The sequence below is a fragment of the Paramisgurnus dabryanus genome, chromosome 4 (assembly GCF_030506205.2).
Source record: "Paramisgurnus dabryanus chromosome 4, PD_genome_1.1, whole genome shotgun sequence".
Taxonomy (NCBI): Eukaryota; Metazoa; Chordata; class Actinopteri; order Cypriniformes; family Cobitidae; genus Paramisgurnus; species Paramisgurnus dabryanus.
This window is the reverse complement of record NC_133340.1, coordinates 47479793-47502297: the sequence shown is the minus strand read 5'-3', so window position 1 is coordinate 47502297 and position 22505 is coordinate 47479793. Positions and strand designations below refer to the sequence as shown.

General features: G+C 39.1%; 1 protein-coding gene and 1 long non-coding RNA gene across 2 annotated transcripts in view; one reads left to right on the top strand and one right to left on the bottom strand.

Annotated features, from left to right (window-relative positions):
* chst10 (carbohydrate sulfotransferase 10) overlaps positions 1–22505 on the bottom strand; it is a 149112-nt gene that overhangs the window by 4894 nt on the left and 121713 nt on the right. The gene's annotated exons all lie outside the window — the stretch shown is intronic.
* On the top strand, positions 878–14673 carry LOC141282048 (uncharacterized). The gene is made up of 3 exons (XR_012336590.1): positions 878–1668; positions 13201–13381; positions 14103–14673. It is a non-coding gene; the product is annotated as an uncharacterized lncRNA (long non-coding RNA).

Genomic DNA, 22505 nt, shown 5'->3' with positions numbered 1-22505 from the left:
GTACAAAACTCACTGACATTAGGTTGAAAAGCCTTAATTTAACTTATTTTGCATTATACCTTAAATGGCAAAATTATTTATAAACCATTCACTTTTCTTTGTAATGAGAACAGTCATTTAGAAAATTAAAATGCTAGATGGAGCAGTGGCCCAAACCAAAAAGGGCACTAAGGGGGATGGTACTATTAGTATGTTTTAATAAAGTATTATATGTGTTATAGCATTAACCTAGACAAGTGGTTACAAGTGATTATAATGGGATATATAATAAATAACAAGAATTAAAGTGTGACAATAAATATTTATGATTTATGCTGGCTTGATAAAGCTTTGAATCCATGTTTGCAATGTTGAAATGCCTATAGCAGCCTCCCTTTCCGTTCTCTGTCTTTATTTTGTGAAGGCATTTGTGTTTTTGTTTTTTTTTTGTCTACAAAGTGTGCCAACAACAGCATATTTCGTGTTTATATTAACTTAGATCTGATCGGGAACATTAAATCCATTAGACAAGCGTTAGAATGTGGTTATTTTGTTGTAGTTTGCTTGCTAAGTTGTAAGCACTTTTAGAACACCGACAGCAAATCATTACAGGACGAAATACTTCCAAAATTGTAATTCTGCGGTTTAACAACTGATATAATGTAATAAATCTACCTGTTAATGCAACGAACTTCAGAAACTGTCGTCTTCGCTCTCCAGGCAGAGAGTGGACGCAGAGATGCTGCGGAGCGGGCGGGAAAACACGAAGTGGATTAGCGGAATCTGTGGATTTTTTGCGTGAGGCTAGTGACAGAGCTCAGATTGGGAATGTTTTTATTACTCCGCCCGGGCATTATTATTTTTGTAAAAACGGAGGTTAAAATACGGGAGATTTACGGGAAAAAACTAATACGGGAGGACGGCGGGAAAGGAGGGTAAAATACGGGACTTTCCCGGCCAAAACGGGATACTTGACAGGTATGTATTTGCCTTATTCACATTTTGGTCCCACATACTATTGTATATATAGTATTGTATTTACTTATACTTGTGTGCGCGTGTGTTATTATGTGCGTGTGAACATTATTCTGTACAATACAGTATTGAATCATGTGAATGTTAACTCAAACTGGAATTTATTGCCACCCTTTAATGAGTAAATACATTTATTATATTGACCATTCACACACATGTTGTCTAAGCTTTATTTGTACACATAATATTAATATTCTTCTGAATTTCATCAGCTTGTTGCTTCACTGACAGAGCTTTTTCCAGAAGCAAGTGCTATATGTTTTATTAACCAAAAGATGGCGCTGTTTTCGACACCCTCGTTGAGGCTTCGAATCATGGTTCGAAACAGTAAGGGAAGTATCGGTGCTTGATTCGATGCTTCATTTACCCATCACTAGTTGCTGCTATCTTTTCATTACGCTTGTTCGACTTCATGCGGCGCCGCAAGAACCGACTGCCGGATGATGTCAAAGTTCCGCGAGAGCGATTTAAAAGCAAACTCCTCCGTATGATTTCGCGAATCACTCTCGCGGTACTTTGACGTAATGCAGCTGTCTATTCTCGCGGCGCCGCATGACGTCGAACAAGCCTATTGGTTAAGCTGACACGCAGCTCCTTCGTACTCCAAAACATAACGCGCCAACACGCACATGATCGATGAAGAGCGTTTTGCTGGTATGTACGGCTTTTATTGGTATTAAATTAAACGAAGTACTGTTTTAACGGGAAGTAAGGAAGACATTGCACTGTAGTGCTTAGCATTAATACTTCAATGAGCATTACTAGTCTTGTGAAACTGACTAATACTGTCACGCCTGCGTGAAGATGCTTAAAACAATAAAAAACTTGTCGTTAGCAAATGTTCAGCAACAATCGGGTAGGCTTATTCATATTGTCACGTGTAATGCAGCATATTGAACTTAATAAAACGACCGTGGATATAGAGCAGGGTTGTAAACAGCGCGCTTTTCGGCGCCTCACGCTTTTTAAACGTCAGTTTGGGTGACTTGGGTCTGAGAGGGTTGGATTATAATTTCACAAAGTCATCTGAAGCCATTCCATAGCTTAATGTGAGGGACAGAAGTCTATTTACATAAGTACATTAAAGTTAACGGAAAATAGTTCCCTCCTCCCTTAACATAACATGTCTAGATGTCTGTAAGCAATTTTCCTTGTGTTGTCAAATAGGCTAGACCTCAATATACTCAGATTTTGTCGTAGTGTATTATTTTAATATTTGTATTATTAGTAACGGTGTACTTATGGTAAATAATAACAAGCAAATTGTTCAAAATTTTGGTTTCTTCATGAGGTGTGTAACTATAGGGACGATATTACCAACTTCTTTCTAAAGAAGCAAAAGTCAGGTGCAGATCAGGTCCAAACAGATCCCAGTTGTTCTATTTTTGCTGTATACTTAATACATATATAATTGTGTACATTTTGGAAAATAAACAACTTTAATTTAATCTATATACAGTGTACTTGAACACTTTGTATATTGACCCCCCAAAATAATACCTCGCCACCCCTTTGCCACCCCTGTTTTAAAAGTCTAGCTCCGCCACTGGCGCAACATATGTTTGATATAATTCTTGTTACGAACATAATATTCTTGATGGTTGCAACAAAGATAGTACTTGTACACCAGGGCATACTCTTTGGACCATTTAAAGGTAAAATGCTTCATCATTCTTGTAAATGTTAGCACCCCGACATTTTCTGAAGCTTTCTATAAAAATCTAGACCGAAGTAAAACAGTTTGCACACTCTTATAGTGAAACATTTTGGTGATGATGTAGACAAAATAATAAATTGATGACATTAAGACAGAGAAGCCATAGGTTTTGAGTGAAATGGTTGTTTTTATGAGACCAGAGCAAACACTCTGTGGGTAAGCCCTGTGCATGAAGATCTTAACAATCGTTACTTTGTAGATATTCTAGATAAATCAGAGAACGAGTTGAGACAGTAATCGCAATGTGTTGTGCACTTGAATCCTGAAAACATGAAATCTTACAATTTATGTTTGCATAAATTAGTGTGATGAGTTAAACTAAAATAAACAAGAACAAAAAACTTTTGTCATGTATGGCTGATTAAAGATTGGAATAAACAGTTGTGCCAAAATACTTCAACAAACACCTGAAAGATGAAACAACATATCATCATCATATGACAAAACTATAAGTGACGATTGTACTAGTTAAACATTATTAGTTTTCTTACTACTGTTTTTACAATTTGAACTCGTCTGTACATCATTTTACAGTTTTTCAGTTAAATGAAATCAGTATGGTGTGAGGTGTTGAAGGGCTCTTGTTTGGGTTATAAACCTTCAGGATTGTGGCATGATAACAGTTTACCACTGTCAAACCAGCACTCACTCCTGGGGACAATTAAAAGTAAAATGTATCACAATTCCATGTAAATGTGAGTTTCTGAAACTTTCTATAAAAATGAATGGTGTAAACTCAAAAATATGACATACAGTATAACAAATAACGGATAATTAATAAATACGTTAAGAAGGTTTTAAAGGTAAATGCATGTTTTTTATGAAATCTGAGAAAGATATACAGAAGAAAGTTGACATGAACAGATCAAAACTATGAAAACAAAAGATTGTCTAAATAAATACAGCTAAAAACAGCAAAGACATAGGTTTGGTGAAAGTGTTCAGATGAATAACGTTCCTGGTTTGTTTCGCGAGGACCAGTGTGATAAGTAAAAAATGTATACTTTCGGAAACTTAAAAACTAGCAACGTTTTGATGATTCACTGTTGCTTTCTGTAAATTATGTCAAAAATCAAAGTGCTTAACTACACTTGTTTGCAAACGTTGTTATTCCTGTTTGCCATTGTTAAGATACACTTGGGTGTAGTGTGTTGTCTGTAAATATAAGCAACCTTTGAGAAAAAACACAGTCTAGAAATGTAAAGTCTAACTGAATGGTAGTGTTGCAACTACGCATGTTTTACGAATGGTAAATAAATGAATGTATGTTGTAATGTGCTTAAAATGGTCCTGATAAGTTTTGAAATGATGATTCAGTTATTGAAGCACAAGTTTCATAGAGTTATATAGTTTATGCAAAGTAACTGACGTGTCTATGTAAAAATCACTAAATAACACAATCACCAAATTTGTGTCAGGTCATGCATGGGGATTTAGCTTTTCATACTGATGCATGTCACTTTTATTTTTACATAACATAACAAGTGTCACGCTTTTTATGAACAAGATGTCTACATGTCCAAATGACCGAATGAAGCGGGAACATTACACACAAACGTTTATCACGAACTTTCTAAAAGCTGAAACCAGTACTTATCAAATAAACAGCCTATAGATGGAAAGAAGGTGAAGAAAAATTAAAAGACCATGTTTAAAATTAGGTTGTGAAAAAAGCGAATGTGTTTTCAAGTGTACGAGGTGTCCCAAGAACTCGCATTGTTTTCAAGCATCATCAAAGGTTATGATGTTGTCTAGATACAATAGAAAGTGTATGCATGCGCCAAGACCCTTGTCGATCATAAAGTCAGCAGCAACTTCAACAATTTCACGCACATTGGTTTGGTCCTTCTTTGTCGCTACGGCAACACATACATCTATTACATATGCAGACATGTGGAGGATGTTAGCAATTTCAAACTCCTCATCGCCACATTCGTACAAAGCATCTAGAGCTTTTTTGATGAACACATTGATCGGTTCATCTGCGTTAACAGACACTTGACTTGTCCAGACTTTTCACGACATCTGTTTTTTTCTTGAGGTTGGTTACACGCTCAGCATCAGTTTCGCAGTAATTTTGCGGCAAGCACACATCAGCATTTGCAGATATTACCGCACACAAAAGATTAACAACCCCACTTCTGCAGTGTTCTGAAAGCATTTCTTTAAAAACTGGAGGACCGCGCACGTACGGCATCTTGCGTTGGTGATCACGCTCAAGTGACATTTGTGCTCTCTTTTCAAGAATCCACAGCGTCGTAGACAACTTTACACAATGTACGTCCACAAGTCTCTCCCTGATTTTGTTAAGCTTCCGGTCGTCCTTGTAGCGTCCTCAAAATAGCGTCTGCAACTCCTTGAATCCCGCACAGTTGAGCCATGCCGTGTTAAAAACTTTGCTTTAAACAATTTACTGGAGAATTCCTGAAAGTAGCCTTCAAATTTGCCGCTAAACGAACATGCCAGAGTGTCGTCTGAGTAGTGAGAGCTCCAAGTTTCAGGCTCTGATTTGAAACCTAAAAATCCTGCCCCGTCCCCTCTAAACACAGCAATTCACACGCCCCTCATCACGTAGTCAGCGGTGTGAGTTATGAAGCTATAGAATATTAAAGGGTCAGTGGGAAAAGTCTTTCCCCGTGTTTTCTCTATCATCCTCTCCGCTCTATGCACACGTAGGAAAAGGAATTCTTGCTTCTCATTTGGAACGCTTACATTTTTCTTAACTTGTAAAACAAGTTAAATAAAATCAGTTTCATAATGTACACAGCTAATACGAGGGTTTTTTGTTTCAGGCCTAATAGTTGTCTTTAAGCTGTTATTTTTTTATAAATGAATAAGATCTTACACTTTACATTAAATTGCGTCAACAACTACAAATAAAATGGTAAATAATATGTCTCACTATGTAGTCTCTCTCCCAGTGCGATGGCTTAGATCGTAATGGATCTTGGAAACAGTAACCAGTTAAAGGTGGTTTGTGTAGAATTTAGCGGTATCTACTGGTGAGATTGTGAATTGCCACAGACAACTCACTTTTCAATTTTAAAACTCATATGGTAGCTGTCACAGGACAAACATGTCATCGTCTGAGACAACGTAGGGAAGAAACATGCTCTGTAGAGCAGTTTGTACGTTTTGGGCTACTGTAGAGATATGAGGGCGACTTCCATATAAGGGGACTCGCGGTGTATGGAGATGAAAATGGGTCAATCTTAGGTAATAAAAACAATTCAGTTCATTATGTAAGGTCCTTATACACCACTGATAACATACTTATTTATATTATTGTCAAGGTCCCTTTTAAAAGTAACACAATGCACCTTTAACATATACAGCATTCGATTCGCCTTGAAAATGACTACATTTCCTATAGTGCCTCTAGTGCACTAAAGGATACGGAAGTCACGATAATCAAACTGCCGGTGTAACATGATGGACTACGTGAGATCTTTGTTTTGTCTTGTGGAGCTGTATATAATAAAGCGAGGTATTTTTTATCTGAACTAACACATAGATTTCACTCGTTGTTCTACAACACTCGATTTACCAGATGGTTTGTTACTGTTTTCTGTAATGTCCTTTTTTGTTTTTATGGGGTAAGTGCTATTATATTGTCTGTCATTTAAAGGTAAACATAACGGTAAGCATGCCGGGTTTACAGTGAGCCAAGCAACATGGATAGGTAAGGGTTAAACATCAACTAGATGTCGAAATCTTTCAAAATCAACTAGATGTCGGAATCTTTAAAAAGTAAATTAATGCTCAGCCCCCCAAAAAGCTGACTGAAGTTCAGATGTTTTGAGTACAACACAATAAATCAACATTAGTTGGAAATGATAGCAAAGTGAATCTTTATAGTATATACTGATTTATTTTTCTTATATTATGGTGTAATAAAACCAACGTCGCTTTAAGAATATACCTAGATGATTTTGTGCGGGTATTTCATATGTAAGGATCATCAGTTAGCCTATGTCTGTAGACTTACTATTTTATTTGATTATTTTACAATAAAAAAGTTTACTTGTGTTTATATAAATTAAAGAAATCATGTCCCTCGCTTTGTCACTACGGAAGAAGTACATGTTATTCTGGGTAAAGAGTAGTGTGAGTTTAATACACTTTATAAAAAAACACAGTGTACATAGCCGTCAACTGAGAACTGAGAACAACAGAGACAGAGAAATGAGTGCATCAAAGCATGTGATGAAGTTAGACTTTGTATGTTGTGTTCATTGAATGTATATCATTTGATTGTCTAGTATGGAGTAATTTGTCAAATATTATTAAATATTATATTAAATGCAAAAGCACTAAAAGTTTTAGTGTTTTGGCTAAGGAGTGTGAGCATGTCTCAGGTACTTGTATTTCAGGTGCAATAATAAATACTAGACGTAAACTTGAGTTTTTGAGATTAAAATAAATGTAATTGATAAGTGCTTTATTCTTTAAGTTGATGAGTTCTTTCTGAAAGTCTGAAAACTATACTAAACCTAATATACTAATAACCTAAAGTTAAAAGTCTCAGTTTTTAGACAGGTAATGTTTTGTAATATGTGTCTTTTTGTCTTTACTTATGCTGTACTTATTAATATGATGAAAGCAACGCAAGCTGCATTAATGCAGGCCCCTTGTATAAACACTGTCCTGCTATCGCAGGAGGACTGGACATACTTTACGAGTTAAAAAACAAAATATCTCGGTCCTCACACGGGCACTGCCAAAACGATTTACGATTCGGAGTGGAAGCAACTCTCAGGAATGCAACTTTAAGGACTACGATCTGTGTAAGTGGCAGAAGACCATATCTTTGTATTGAACAGTTTATTTGAAAAAACATAACTTCTGTTTTGAAAATCTGGTCATCTATACAAAATGCAGAAAAGGACATTTAAAAATTACACATCAATTTTTACTCTCTAGAGAAAATCCTACAAAATGTTCATTGTGACAGAGAATTCATTGTTCTTTATTCTTTTAGATTGTATTTCACCTGCCGCTGTGAGAAACCTTTTTTATTATGTCGATACTTTTGAACATGTTTTTTAATCAGTCGTATCCATACATTGTGCTAAGATTATTAGAGAAAGTTCATATTAAACATTTTTTCTAATCTTGCTTTACATAATTACAGCTTATTCTCACCATGAATATAGCCTTATAAGCCAGGATGACGTTTAAAGAAAAGAAAGAACACTTAATTTCTTTGATCATTTCACATAAAAAATTTGTGTTTAATGAAACTAATCAATGAGAGGATTTCACAATATTTCAATGCCAGCATGGCAGATTATAACGATGTCACGCATTCTAAAATGGTGCATGTTAAAAATTCAATGCATGTTAAAAGTTAAAATTTTTCGTCGCCATAGCTAGATGCTCCATGCTATTTCACCATTCACTCACTGGAGTACCGTGCGAGCTGCATGGCCTATCCATGTTTGTGATTGTTGTAACTCTGATTTCCCTGGCTTTTATTATTATGCCCCACCTTATATTAATTATGATGGGAGCATGGAATGTGTTTTAATGAAGACCACTTGTGTAAACACTGTTTTTATTGTTTTATCGTAGGAGGACATGATTTAACGCGTCCCGGAGATAACCCCGGACGTAAACATGTCAACGTGACGTGGGCGTACCGGTTAAAAGTTCAACGCAACGTGGGCGGCCGGTTAAAAGTTCAATGCTACGTGGGCGGTCGGTTCAAAAGTTCAGAGCAGCGTGGGCGGTCGGTTCAAAAGTTCAGAGCAACGTGGGCGGTCGGTTCAAAAGTTCACGACGTGGGAGGTCCCGGTCAAAAGTTCACGACGTGGGAGGTCCGGTCAAAAGTTCACGACGTGGGAGGTCCGGTCAAAGGTTAGCCCCTCCCCGGAGGTCAAAGGTTCACGACGTGGGTGGTCCGGTCAAAGGTCAGCCCCTCCCCTGAGGTCAAAGGTTAGCCCCTCCCCTGAGGTCAAAGGGGACCATCAATCATTTTTATGTGACAGTATGTCCCGCATATTTACTACTAACGAGTTCTGATTGTGTAGCTTGTTTAGTGTGTTGTGATTCAATAGCAGCTTATCTTAGCCAGGGCGGAGTTTAGTCAAACACACTTGCTTTGACGTCATTCAACCGGGAAGTAGAGGGCTGTAGTCCGAACCGGCCGTTCGCTGTATTGAAAGGGGGATTCTGTTAAAGAAAATACATCGCCTGGCTGGCAGTGAACTTTGAGCTTTATCATTTACTTATCAAAATACAGGCTGATGGTCGACCTGCTGGGCATTGCTGCCTGACGCACCTCCACCGGTGCCTTTGTGCAGTTGTGTTCCACCTCTTTAGGGCATGAAACGGGTCATCAGCCGGGGACCACCAGTCATGGATGTTTCGCTCCTTTAACCCAAGTACATCTCCTGGTGGCGGAGCGATGGCAGGGATCACTCCCTGCCACCCCTTGCTGATGCCCTAGGTGTCACTTGGCCCCCAACTCCTATACTTCCTCCTTAGCCATAGCCAAAAGCTGCCCCTTTCTGCCTCCTCTGCCAGTTCTTTAATGGCTTTTCGACACCCTGCTCCTGTACATCCCATCTCGCGGAGCAGGCGAACTGTTGAGGACCCTACAAAGCCCCTACATCCCACTTCAACAGGATATGTGGTGGCTTTCCATCCAGCCTCTCTGCAGTCTTCTACCAAGTCTGCATACTTGGCACGTTTCCGCTCATTAGCAGCCTTCATTCCTTCCTCCCATGGGACGGTGAGCTCCACCAACAAGATGGTTTTAGTTGGCTCTGACCACAGGATGAGGTCTGGCCGGAGCAAAGTTTCTGTGATCTCTCTGGGGAATTGAAGCTGCCTCCCCAGATCAACCCTCATGTTCCACTCCCTGCCAGATAAGAGAACTCCAAATGTTGCTCTCTGGTAAGGTTGGTTGATTCTTTCTCCGGCCCTTGCGAACTGGATGGATCTACTCGTTGGCACGGAAGGTTTCCTATTGGCCTCCTGTCTGCATGACTCTGCCACCTCTGCTAATTTGTTCAACACAAGATCGTGTCGCCACCTGTAGCGGCCTTGAGACAATGCCGTCTTGCAACCGGACAGGATGTGTTGGAGGCTTGCATTGCTGGTGCTGCAAAGGGGACAAAGTTCCTCGGTGCCGAACCATTGGTGGAGGTTTCTGGGACAAGGTAGGGTGTCATAGGTGGATCTAATCAGGAAACTGAGCCTGGCTTGGGGGATCTTCCACAGATCAGACCATGACAAATGCCTATCCATGACACCTTCCCATGACATCCAACGTGCCTGCCGACTCTGAGACACTGCCTTGATGTTAAGGCGCTCCTGCTCGGTCCTTGTCACTTCTGCCACCACCATGGCTCTCCGCTCTTCTTTGGAGGCCTTTGACCAGAAGAGGGGGGTCTTGCTCCTTCCAAGCCCTGCTCGTCCCTCCTGGACTCTGCCAACTACTTTGCGATGTTTCAGCCTGCTAATTGCCATGTCCACTTCTTTCTGGGCTTTCCACTTCCTCCCTGTTTGTATGGTAGGGCCAGCTGCTCTCACTAGTTGGTCAGTGGATTCCCTCAGCTCCAGTACCATCCTAGCCTTCTCCTGCTTGTATCCTAGGCCTATGGATCGCAGTGGCAGCTGTAGTGTGTTCCTGCCAAAGAGGCCTACATCTGATAGGCATCTCGGCAGACCCAACCACTTCCTGATGAATGAGTTTACCAGCCCATCCATCTTGTCTGCCACCGAGGAGGGAACTTCGCTCATCTTCAGAGGCCACATCACCCTTGGGTACAGTATGAACTGGTAGCTCCACACTTTATACTTGCCGGGGAGCTGACTCTGATTGATCCTGGCGAGGCCATCTGCGAGCTGCTTCCTCACTGTCTCCCCCATCTGCCTATCAGAGAGGTCTGCTGTATAAGTGCGGCCCAGGCTACGAACGGGCTGGTTTGCCAGCAAGGGGATTCCTTCCCCACCTGCGACAAAGACAGTCTGGTCACTTCTAACCCCTTTCCTCAGGGATAGGCTGCGTGATTTGGAGGGTTTGATCTTCATCCTCGCCCACCCCACAAGCTCGTCAATCCTCTTCAACAGTCTTCTTGTACATGCTGCTGTCTGTAGTATGGTGGTAATATCATCCATATAGCCTGTCACTGGTGGTAGCTTTTGGCCTGATGGTAGCTTCATTCCTCCAACCATCACCCTTGCTCCAATCAGGATGATCTCAAAGGCTGCTACAAACAGGATGGGAGAGATTGAACATCCCATGGCAATGCCCACTTCCAGCTTTTGCCAGCCTGTTGTGAAGTCCTGATGGGTGCAGCACATCTTCATGTCCTCAAAGTACTTAGCCACAAGGTCACGAATCCAGACAGATATGTAGAAAAAGTCCAAGGCATACTCGATGAGTTGGTGGGGGACGGACCCGTATGCATTGGCCAGATCCAGCCATACCACATGAAGGTCACCTTTGTCTCTTTTTGCTCTTTGGATCTGATCCCATATGACTGCGGAGTGTTCCACGCATCCTGGGAAGCCTGGTACACCTGCCTTCTGGCAGCTTGTGTCGATGTACTCATTGCTTATGAGATAGGTGGTCAACCTCTTGGCCATGACGGAGAAGAAAACCTTGCCTTCAACATTCAAGAGTGCAATGCTCCTAAACTGGCTAATGGTGGTCGAGTTTGTTTCCTTCGGGATGAATACTGTAACAGCTCGTTGCCACTCTGAAGGGATGACTTTGTTCTTCCAGGCCACTCTCAGGAGATTCCACAGATATTTCTGGACCCCTGGGCAGTACTTGTACAGCTTGTACGATACCCCATTGGGCCCTGGAGCTGAGGCTGCTCTTGGTTTCCTTACAACTTCTGCTACCTCACTGAGCTTGGGGGGATCTTCGTTGAACAGGAAGGATGGAGGGGCTGGACGAGGAACATAACCTGGTGATCCCAGCGGCGATGACTTTTCTGGGTCACTGTACTGCTTACTTATGAAACTCTCCAGTTGTGATTGTGTTATTTCCAGCTTCCCATTTCTTTTGTCCTCCAGTAGCTGTCTCGCATGCTTGAAGGGGTTTTTGAAGAAGTTGCTCCTCTCCTTCTCCTTCCGCCTTCTTCGTTTGCGGATACGCTCTGCCCTCCGAAGGCTGGCTAAGTTTTCCTTCACCTCCTCCCACAGTGGCTTCAGGCCCTCCTTCTCCTCTTTGCTTGCCTTTCTCCACTGCTTTCGGAGATGGCGACGCCTTTTCACAAGTTGCTCAATCTCTCTCTCTCTCCTCCCCTTTTGCTTCCCAGCCACTACTCCAAACCTGCTTCTGCATTCCTCGTACAGGACGTCTCCAATGCGATTCAGCTTGGTTTCCACCTGGCCACGCAGTGACTGCTCCAGAATAATGCTGAGTTCATCATCGAGCTGCTGCCACACTGCTACTTCATTTGCCTTTGGCCATTTGATTAGCTGCCTCCGCCCGGGTTCTTTCTCTGTCCTCTGGCCTGGCTCCTGGTTGCTGGGGTTAATTGCTAATGGTGTCCTAAGGGTGTTTTCTCCTATTCCACCCTCAGAGGAATATGTATTGGCCAAGGACTCTCCTGTGTTCTCCACCTGCCTTCCTTCAGCAACGCTGGAACCCTCAGCACTGTGGTTAGCGACCTGGCTTTGGGCTCCACTTGTCTGACCTGCGGTTGCAGAGCAATGTTGCTGCTTTTCCCCCGCCTGACACTTCTTCTTCCCTTGGTGAATCCTTAAACCTCTGAAGGTAGTGACTTTCTCCCATCCGCACCTGCATCTTCTCAAAAGTATTATTAAAGCAACACTATGTAGTTTTTTTTACCTTTAAATAATGTCTCTAAAATTATTTCAGTGATAGAACAACTTTTAAATGGACAAATTGTACTGTTGCTGCAATCTGAGCAGCCTCCTAGCTGCTACAAGCACACTCTGAAAGTGGCGGTGGAGGGTAGGAAACACATCCCCGCCCCTCCCCCTGCCTGCAGAAGAGTGTCTGATACCAGGCACTGTTGCACTTTTCAACCACATGGGGGAGCTGTAAGTCATTTTTACATGGAAACTACAAAGTGTTGCTTTAAATAAATAATACAGGTATTATTTATGCTATTACAGCAACATTACACACTAACTAAAGTTTGAAAAATGGGATAAGGAAAAACGTGACCTTTAATGTTTAAGTATTGAGAAAGAAATGAATTCTTACTGTGGTGGAGATATTGAAAACTCTTAAAAAGAGAGGCATTTTGGGTGTTTTATTTAAAGACCATGTCCCCTTTTAGCCTGACTACATCAGACTTTGTACTTCCGCTCAAGCAAAGTAGCAGAGAATGGTATTACCAGGCTAGTCCCCTTTGGGTTTAAATGAAGATTTTGATCTTTCATGTTTTAAATATTTTGTTTTTTCTTTGGGTGCAATTTATATAAATGAAATACTTTGTCTGATGTGATGATGTTCTCATTGTGTTCTTTTGTTACAGATAGAACTGAACTGGAGTCTTTGAACTAATGCTGTGTTCGAGACAACTTATGTTGGATATTATTGATCTTAAACCCAGAAGTCTGGAACAGGAAACAAAGTGGAGTATCCGACCTCTCAACTTGGAACAGATCGATCAACACCGACCTCAACGAGATGCGTCATTTGACATTGCAGACAAGGTGGTGGCTAGCCTTTCACAGCCTTACATGAACTGCAAAGAAACTTTAAACTATTTTTACAGCACATAATATTTATGAACATGAATGTTAAATTATCCAGTAACCGTTTTCTGCCATATTTGGCACAAGAGCACAAACTTGTCCTGGCGTCTCATTATGTGGTAAACACGCAAATGTGATACGTGATTGACTGGAATGCATTGAGGTCGGAGGTAGGATATTTAATGACATAACATCAGAAATCCGAGTTGTCTGTAACACTGCACAATATTTCACCTAATTGTCACCACCTGATTATCATGCTTTTTAACACAACCATTGATTGGTCACACGGATGAAGGCAGCAAGCAGAGACATTTGTCCTTTGTATCTCTCTCAAAAAAAAAAAATTATATTTAATGTTGAAAAACACAGTAGACTGTGTTAGATAACTGTGCTCTTGGAAGTCAGCTTAAGTGAACAAATGGTAATGTTAATGAAAAGTTCATTTTTTTGTCACTGTTGCAAACTAACCACCACACAGAATATGAAGAATAGCCAGAACTGTGGTAATAAACTAGCCCTAAAATGTTGTGAGAATCTTGATGTATTGGACACAGGTGTGTAGTATCTGTTTATTGACGGTTGACAGGTTTGTTTGCATGTAATTGCATTCTTATTAATTTGGTGTTGATAGTCCAATGTTGATTTGGGAGAAATATTTAATTTCTTTTCTTTTTAGATCCTTTCTCTTTTTAATGCAGCACTTAAGGATGAACCACCCTGATCTACTAAGATGCACAGATTCAACTCTGGCCCAGCATCATCCCCACACCTCATCTGCCATCAGTTTAATTTAATGTCTATCAATTGCAAATGCTATTTATTTCAGTTATATTACAACTTAATATTAACTTTAATTGAGACTAGTATTGTGTAAAGCTGGGGTTTCCAAACTTTTCATTTCAAAACCTATTAGACAAGTGTAATCTATTCTAGACCCACTAAAATATTTTTAAATATAAAAATTTTTTAATGGGGTAAAACACATTTGTTCTCTTTCAGTGGAGTAATTTTATTTTCATAATATTTCATAATGTAAAGTAAATATAAGTTTATTTGCAATACCAAATATTTTATGGTATATTCTTTCAAAACCATTGTCATTGTTAATTTTTAATTTGGCCAAACTGTTGTTGCATCATTACGGTGTGCAACACACCTTAACCTACTGTGTGACGGACAAGTGGGTCCTTCTGACACACAATTTAAAATCCCCTGGTGTATCGAATGTTGTATTGTAATTAAAGTCGCATCTAAGTCTTGTGTAACAGTCTACATTATTTGTGATTATATTCATAGTGTCACATGGTACTTTCAGCACTTACTACATCACAGTGTTTTTAATGCTTTAATTTTTAGGGTTATTATAAATTCATTCATTTTTAAAGAATTCCTTATTTATGTAGAACATGCAAAGTCTAAAATGTAAAGTGTCATGATCAACTCTGGGTCTTATGCAGTGTAAATGTCAGGTGACATTTACAGGTGGGAGAAATACATTGGCAATGAGCAGGTAGTAAATGTCATAGCTTTGCAGTATATTGGTTAAGTTCTGGATGTAATGAACATTCAGCACATAGGTTTCATAAATTTAATTTGGTAAACAAACTTGTCGAAACAATTCATGCTGTGATGCTGGATAATAACCTGGTCAAATGAATACATGTATAATGTGTTTTCACATTGTATAAGGTTTCTTCATCTATATACAGTAGACATCTGTTAAAGAACGGTGCAGAGACTGCTGTCCATTATTGGTTACAGTGTATTTGTTAAAATGTTGCCAGTAAGATTATGAAGCCCCCTTTCTGTATACAAGGTACTTTCTTTGATTACCTTTATGTGTTTTATTCTGCACTTAAAACATAAACGCAATTTAAATGCAGGAGTCCGCTCGTCCTTAGTACTGCAAAATATGCAAGTGAAACTGGACTAAACATAAGGGTATGATTTCATGTTTCTATATTACACGTGATACGAGGTAGGGTATATAATAATTATATTTTATGAATGCAAATTAAATGCCAAACTCTTAAAAAAACTGGCAAATTACATGCAGCTGAGGGTTTTTTTTCAATCTTTTTGTTTGTGTTCAATACAATTAATCAAGAAATTAGTGTACAATGAAATGAGTTGAGCATTGAGGTCAGCTGATTCGTCTGCGTTTGCTGGGATTCAAGATCTCTAGAAGATGTATGCAGCTCGTAAAAATTTCGAATTTTTCAAGATATCGCCAAGACGTCTTGCAGAGATATTGCAGACGTACTTTTCAATGTTCGCGGCCGATCTACAGAAGATGAAGCGATATTTAGCAGACGTCTCCGCGACATACGTGTGCTATCTGGGTATAGGGAATGGAGTTGACGTCACGCCGTGTGGCATTATGAGTAATCCGCCATATTTGCAGGATCGTCTCCTATCCCGCTGTATTTGATTTAATGTGTTGGAGGTTGTTTTTGTATTTTTCTTCGATATGTTTGGTCAGTATTGCTCGATCAAGAACTGCCATAGCATGTCACACAATCGTTCAGGGAGGAAACTGAACAACGGAATACGTTTTTTCAGCTTTTATTTGGGGGAAGTCGGTGGAGGAGCTGACGAAAAGACGCCGGATCGCGTGGTTTGCCTGCCGCAATCAGGAGAAAAACTTTTACTTTTCAAAAAAAAATCCCTGCATCAGCGAGAGTGTGTTTGCTGCATTTTCAGTCATTCAGTAATTTGTGATTAATAAAAGCAGAACCACTTAAATCGCCTGTTTTTATGCTAACACTGTCAAACTAACTTGTAAATGTAAATTATGTAACGTTATTTATTCATTTCTGATCAACCTCACCACATGAGTTATAAAAATAAATCTTTAGACAATTTTGACGATTATAACAAATATTTTTTATTAAATGCAACTGCTCAAACCCAATGCTTGTGACTCTTTAAAATGACATAACCTCAGCTAAATATTTAGCATTTTGTTTGTTTTAATAACTTGGCCAAGAACAGAAGTGCCATCTTATGAACATGTGTTGATTCATTGCACAGAATACAACCGATATTTTTTTTATAGAATCATTAAGATACTTAGGTATTAATACATTAAGTAAATGGCATATTTCTTTTAGCTGGTTTGCCAACCGTCATAAAACTCCGAAAGAAGAAGTGTCATCTTACTATGAGCTTGAAGGGATTTATAGCTCTTAAACTCCTGCAAAGTGTATGCACTCAATCCAAAAACAAGGTAATAATAACAGATATGTGAGCGGAGTTAGTGCGTCTGGATCCGTAATCCAGTCATGGGCTGCTAAATCATATGGATCTGTTGTTTATTTGTCCAAATAAAGTTTTTTTGGCAGTAGCACTTAATTTCTCCCGATAGGGTCCCTTCTTCGAGTTTACCTAGTTTTAGCTTAACACAACCACAATTAAATGGCATAGCGGTCGGCGGTGCCTCTAAACATGGCACCCACGTCCCATAATGCAACACTGCGGTGACATACATTAACATTCCCTATACGTAAGTATAACGGCAATACATGTCTCATCTATCTCTATGGCTCTGGCTCAGGCTTTTATCCACTTCTCCCCAACGTGATCGCCGAATTGCTTATAAAAACCGTTAATACCTAAAACGTTAAAAAATGGTCTCTAAGACCTTTTTTGAGACATTTAAAAAATGATATACATATCTTGAGTGATTTATGTACCCATTAATCGACAGTGGTGGTTAACCTGCAACATGCCCTTTAAGTAATTTTGTGGGGACGGAGCTCATCTATTGTAGTAGCTTTCATAGCTGCCAACTCTCACGCATTCACCGTGAGACTCACGCAATTGACCCCATTCTCACGCTCTCACGCCACACATCCATTTTCTCACGCAGGCTCGTGCCCACCATTGAGATTCCCATTGAGTTTAATAAAAGACATTAAATAATTGAATAAAAATACCTAACTGTAAATACTGTAAAACGCCTATCTCTATCTGGCGTGCCTCAAACAGCATAAAGCGCTCGCCAAAGTCAAAATGATGCGAAGGCCAATTAAATCAAAGAAGTTGGAGTTATGCTGCGTTCCAGGCAACCTGTAACCCGTAAGTCACGACTTCAAAACCATGACTCGCGACACTGAACTGGGAGTACATCAATCTAGTACGAGTTCACGGGTGGGAAGTCACGGGTTTGACTGCCGTTCCAGTGAACTTTCACCGGTAGAAGGTTGTAAAAACACGAGTTACAGGCTGCCTGGATCGTGAGGTCTGGATCGTGAGGCTGCCTGGATCGTGAGATCGTGAGGTCGTGAGTCGTGGTTTTGAAGTCGTAACTCACGGGTTTAAAAACCTGCCTGGAACGCAGCATTGTTGTTTACAGATGCCGAAGCGCCAGCTACAAACTACAGAGAGCGAGTGCGTGGCTGCGCGATGGTGAAAGAGCAACGCACGATGTAAGTAGCTAAACCAGTGCTCGCAGTACTGACACTTTTATATTTTAGCGTACCTTCACTGTCTTTTGCGTGCCACCACTTCTCATGTTGCTGGTACTTTGCTGCAAAGAGTCAAAGAGCATTTCACTTTATGTGGCGCTGCGCAGGAAGTTCGGCAGCGAGGACATCAGAGTACCGCGAGAGCAAGTCGAAATGTTACAAAACGGTCCGCCTTTACCTTTGCTCTCGCGTTACTCTGATGTCATACGCCGATCAGTCAGCTCCGCACCAGTCGAACACACAAAGTGTCAAGGTCTGGATGAAAAGCAGAGACCTGCCAGGATTCCACGCACGCAGATACCCTCAGAAAACAGCAATTTTAATCAACCATCACTCGCGTGTGCATGTTTGCAAGCAGTACAAGCCTGCGTGATGTTTGCGGTGACAGGTTTTAATAAAAGAGAAAAAAGTCAATTGATATTTGACATCTATAAACAATAATATATGGGTGATTCTCACGAAACCATTGAAACACCACGACACTAATGATTTTAGCTATAAAATGTGTATTATAGTAATATTAAAAAGCATCAGAATTAACACAATACTGTGTTCTACCTTGCACAATGTGTGATTTCAACATAAGAATTTATAATTTGTCAATTTTATATCATATGTCCGGCTGTGTTTGAACATGCGTTATGTTGTAATTTAATCAAACTAACACAAAAATATTTAGGAAAAAAATGGATGTTTTGCTAGACTACTTTAGATGACAGAAAAAATATTTACTGAATGTATAATAATAATGAAGAAAATTTAGGAAAATGATGTGTCCATGCCTGATGTTCTCATCCTCCGCAACACTTTTTGAGAAGCACACATACAGAATTTTAATAAAGTTTGATTTTGAGTGACAAAGCACATGGACCAGTTACTTCAAGATGGCTACCAGGTAAGATCATTTTTTTACAGTTAATTTGAAATATTGTCTTGTCAGAATGCTTACACGACATTTTGATTATCATTAATAAGCAACAGATGCTTATTAAATGTTAATTTAATTAATAGAAGCATAATACTTTGATTTTAAATGCATGTGCAGAATCTCCAAATTATGTTCTTTCAGGTTTGTCATGTCATTTTGAAAATATGTCAGTGTTGATGTTTTCTGACTGTTGCGGTAATGAGATTTTTTAGGACTAATTTTTTAAATTATGTTACAAAAAGTGTTAAATGATAAGTAAAAGTGTTTAAATTAATGTTCCCATTTACTCCAGACTTTGTTTTTCAATGTCTGGTGGAAAAAAATTAAATTTAAGCAATTTTTACATTTTCATGCTTGACATTTTTAAAACCAAGTTTTCGTGAGAATCACCCATATACGAAATATAATTATATGGTCTTGACATACACATTATCTGTTGCTTTAGTTTAATATAAACTACTCATTTGGTTTATTTGATTGTGACAGTCCCTCTATCACCAATCACAAATCATCACTTTACGCTTCTCTTTCTCAGTGGATAAACTGAATCAAAGCTGCTGTTATCTGCAGTTATACATTTTACAGAGACCAGTATTCATTAGATTTTAAGAACTTTTTTGGCACTTTTATCAGAAGGAAAGAAGTGTATAAAATAATAGTAAAGACTTTAATCTCAGGCATTTAAACTCAGTAAAAGCTTTTATTTCAATTTAATTTCTAAAATATGATTCGATTTGTATTGTGAACCATTTTAACGCAGTCTTTTCCAACGTTTTTTTCCTTCCTAGGACTTTTCCCTGGGAAGCTATTTTCTCCCTAGGGAGTTTTTTCAACCCCTGGGGAGTCAGCTGACATTGGCTTAACTTAGCACCCTCTTCTATGCGTTACATTATTACTACGCTCACTAGTACAGTTTAATCTTAGCCGCTGTATTGGGCTGCTTATGTTGTCCATTGATTTTTCATTGTTTTCTCCTGCATCTATTAATATAAAGCTGCTTTCAAACAATTAAACAATTGTGAAAAGCACTATATAAATAAAATTTAATTGATGTGATTCTGCACTTGCTTTTTTAACAATACTGAAAACAGCTTAGCTTCAAGTACATCACAGTACTTACAAATCATTTTAGACCATCTTTGATCTAAGGCTGAATCTTTGCCATCTTGATGATTCTTCCATTTGTTTCAACGGTGGTTGCTTGTTTTTTTCACGTGTTTCGGGTTTTTGTTGCCATTTTAAAGCATTTTAGCTGAGCATCCTAAACTTTGCAGCATTTCTTTATACGTTTTCCCCTCTGAAATCGTTTCTCCAAGCAATGTTTGAAACAGCCCATTTCACTTAGAAATTCAAAAGCAGATGTATTTTATAACAACTGGTGAAAGATCTGCTTCCCTGCTTCGTAATAAAGTAGAGAAAGAACCTGTTGTTTTAAAAATAATTCTATTTAAACTTCATACTGACAATATTTTGATGACGCCACTTTCAATAATGAGTTAGCATCTCAGAACAAGTAGTGTGGATATCATTACCAATGGGTCTATGGGTCTATTGTTTTTCAAACAAAATTCACTTTGCAGATACAGTATACAATACTATTCTTCCATATGTAAGTGATTTATGTTTGAACACAGGTTATAATATAGAAGAGAAAGAAAGAGAAAAAAATTAAATAGGGGAGAGGAATTATGGGATCAGGGTTCAATTATTGTTGTCTTTTTTTTTAAATAATTAATAAACGGTTTCCATACTGCATTAAAGTTATCAGTCTTGTTTTTTAGAGAAAATATAATCTTTTCGAGCTGAAGGTGGTGCACAATATCTTTAATCAGGACAGAGCAATGAGGTGGATTTTTCTGTTTCCAATTAAGCAAAATCAGTCTGCGTCCTAAGACAAAGCTGAATAAATTAAAGCTGGCCAAGAGGAAGGTGAGCATGCCTTATTTTCCATATCACACCACTCTATTTGCCTTTCCTGTAGGCCAAACGAAAGTGCTCTTATATTACATGTCCAGTAGCAGACATGGGGACTTGTGACTTGGTGACGAGTCGACTCGAGTCACTATTTTTGTGACTTGTGACTTGACTTGACAAAAAATAAAATACTTGAGACTTGACTCGGACTTGAAAGGTAAAGACTCTGGACTTGAGACATGATGACTTGAGTGTTAATCGCATCATGTTTTCAGTTTGAATATAAAATATATTAACTATTTAAAAAAATAAAGTTGACCCAGCTGGAGCGCAGGCTGAGAATGGCGTTGTCATGACTGAATCACGACATTATCATCAGCAATGCCCTCTCGTACGCACACCACGTCCACTTAGATCAGATATCAACATGTCAGCCGGAGGGGTACCGAGGGTCATGCTTTCGGCTGCAACAAGATGGCAAAAGACGAACAGTTCGTTGCAAGACATGCAACATTAAAATCACGGGCAGCCAGACGACAGCCTCAAAGCGGTACAAGACTTGCATACTTTTCTAAGTTTGCCACCTGAACACACATACACACACACACACACACACACACAGAGAGAGAAACATGACTTGATTCTACAATGTTAGGGGCGGTTCACATGTCAATCTCAAGTTCGTTATTTTAAATGTAGGCGCGCAAACGGAAGAGACACGCATGTGGTGCGACACGCTCGTTTGAGAGAGAGAGAGAGAGAGAGAGAGAGAGAGAGAGAGAGAGAGAGAGAGAGAGAGTAGAAATGTAACAAAGTTTAATGTTGTACGTAAACTGTGTTTGAGAGAGAGGAAGGTTTTCAGAGAGGAGTCTGTTGGATGTTAAGCTGTTATTTGTTTTATGGACTCAATGTTGAAAATTTCAAACATTTCAAACACGGTTGGCAGAAGTGAAAAATAAATAATTTATGAAGTAACAATTTTGTTTGATTCCATGATGTATTTTACTGAACATGAGTATTTACAATGCAAATCCAAATTATTGTAATTTACTGATAGTTAATTTCTGTATATCTTGTCCTTTTACTTTATTAGGATCAGATTCTGCAAGTAAAATTACAATAATAAGGTGACTTGACTTGGACTTGACTTGACCAAGAAAAAAAAATACTTGGGACTTACTTGAGACTTGAAGGTTCAGACTTGAGACTTACTTGAGACTTGCACATGTGTGACTTGTGATCTCTGCCCAGTAGTACAACTGGAAATGAGACAGACCCATCCCACCTTTTAATTTAATCCTCTGTAAATATATCTTCTTGAGTCTGGGGGTCTTGTTATTCCAAATAAATTGGGTGATTATTTTATCCAAATTTCTAAAAAAAACGATTTAGTAATGTAAACTGGGATACACTGAAAGACAAATAAATATTTTGGCAAGATACTCATTTTCACCATATTAATACGACCTGCTAAAGAAATAAATGTTTGGACCATTTCTTAAAAATCTGTTCTGTGTATTCAAACAACTTCAAAATATTTTCTTTATAAAGTTTAGAAAAACATTTAGTTATGGTAATTCCTAGGCATTTAAATGAGTTTACTATTGTAAAAGAACGGGAGGATAGTGTTTCAAGTTGGTCCTTAGGGTTGATTGGAAATATAACACTTTTTGAAAAATTCATCTTGTACCCTGAGATCTTCCCAAATTTATCTAAGATTGACATAATGATTGGCAGAGATGGGACCAAGTCACACATGTGCAAGTCT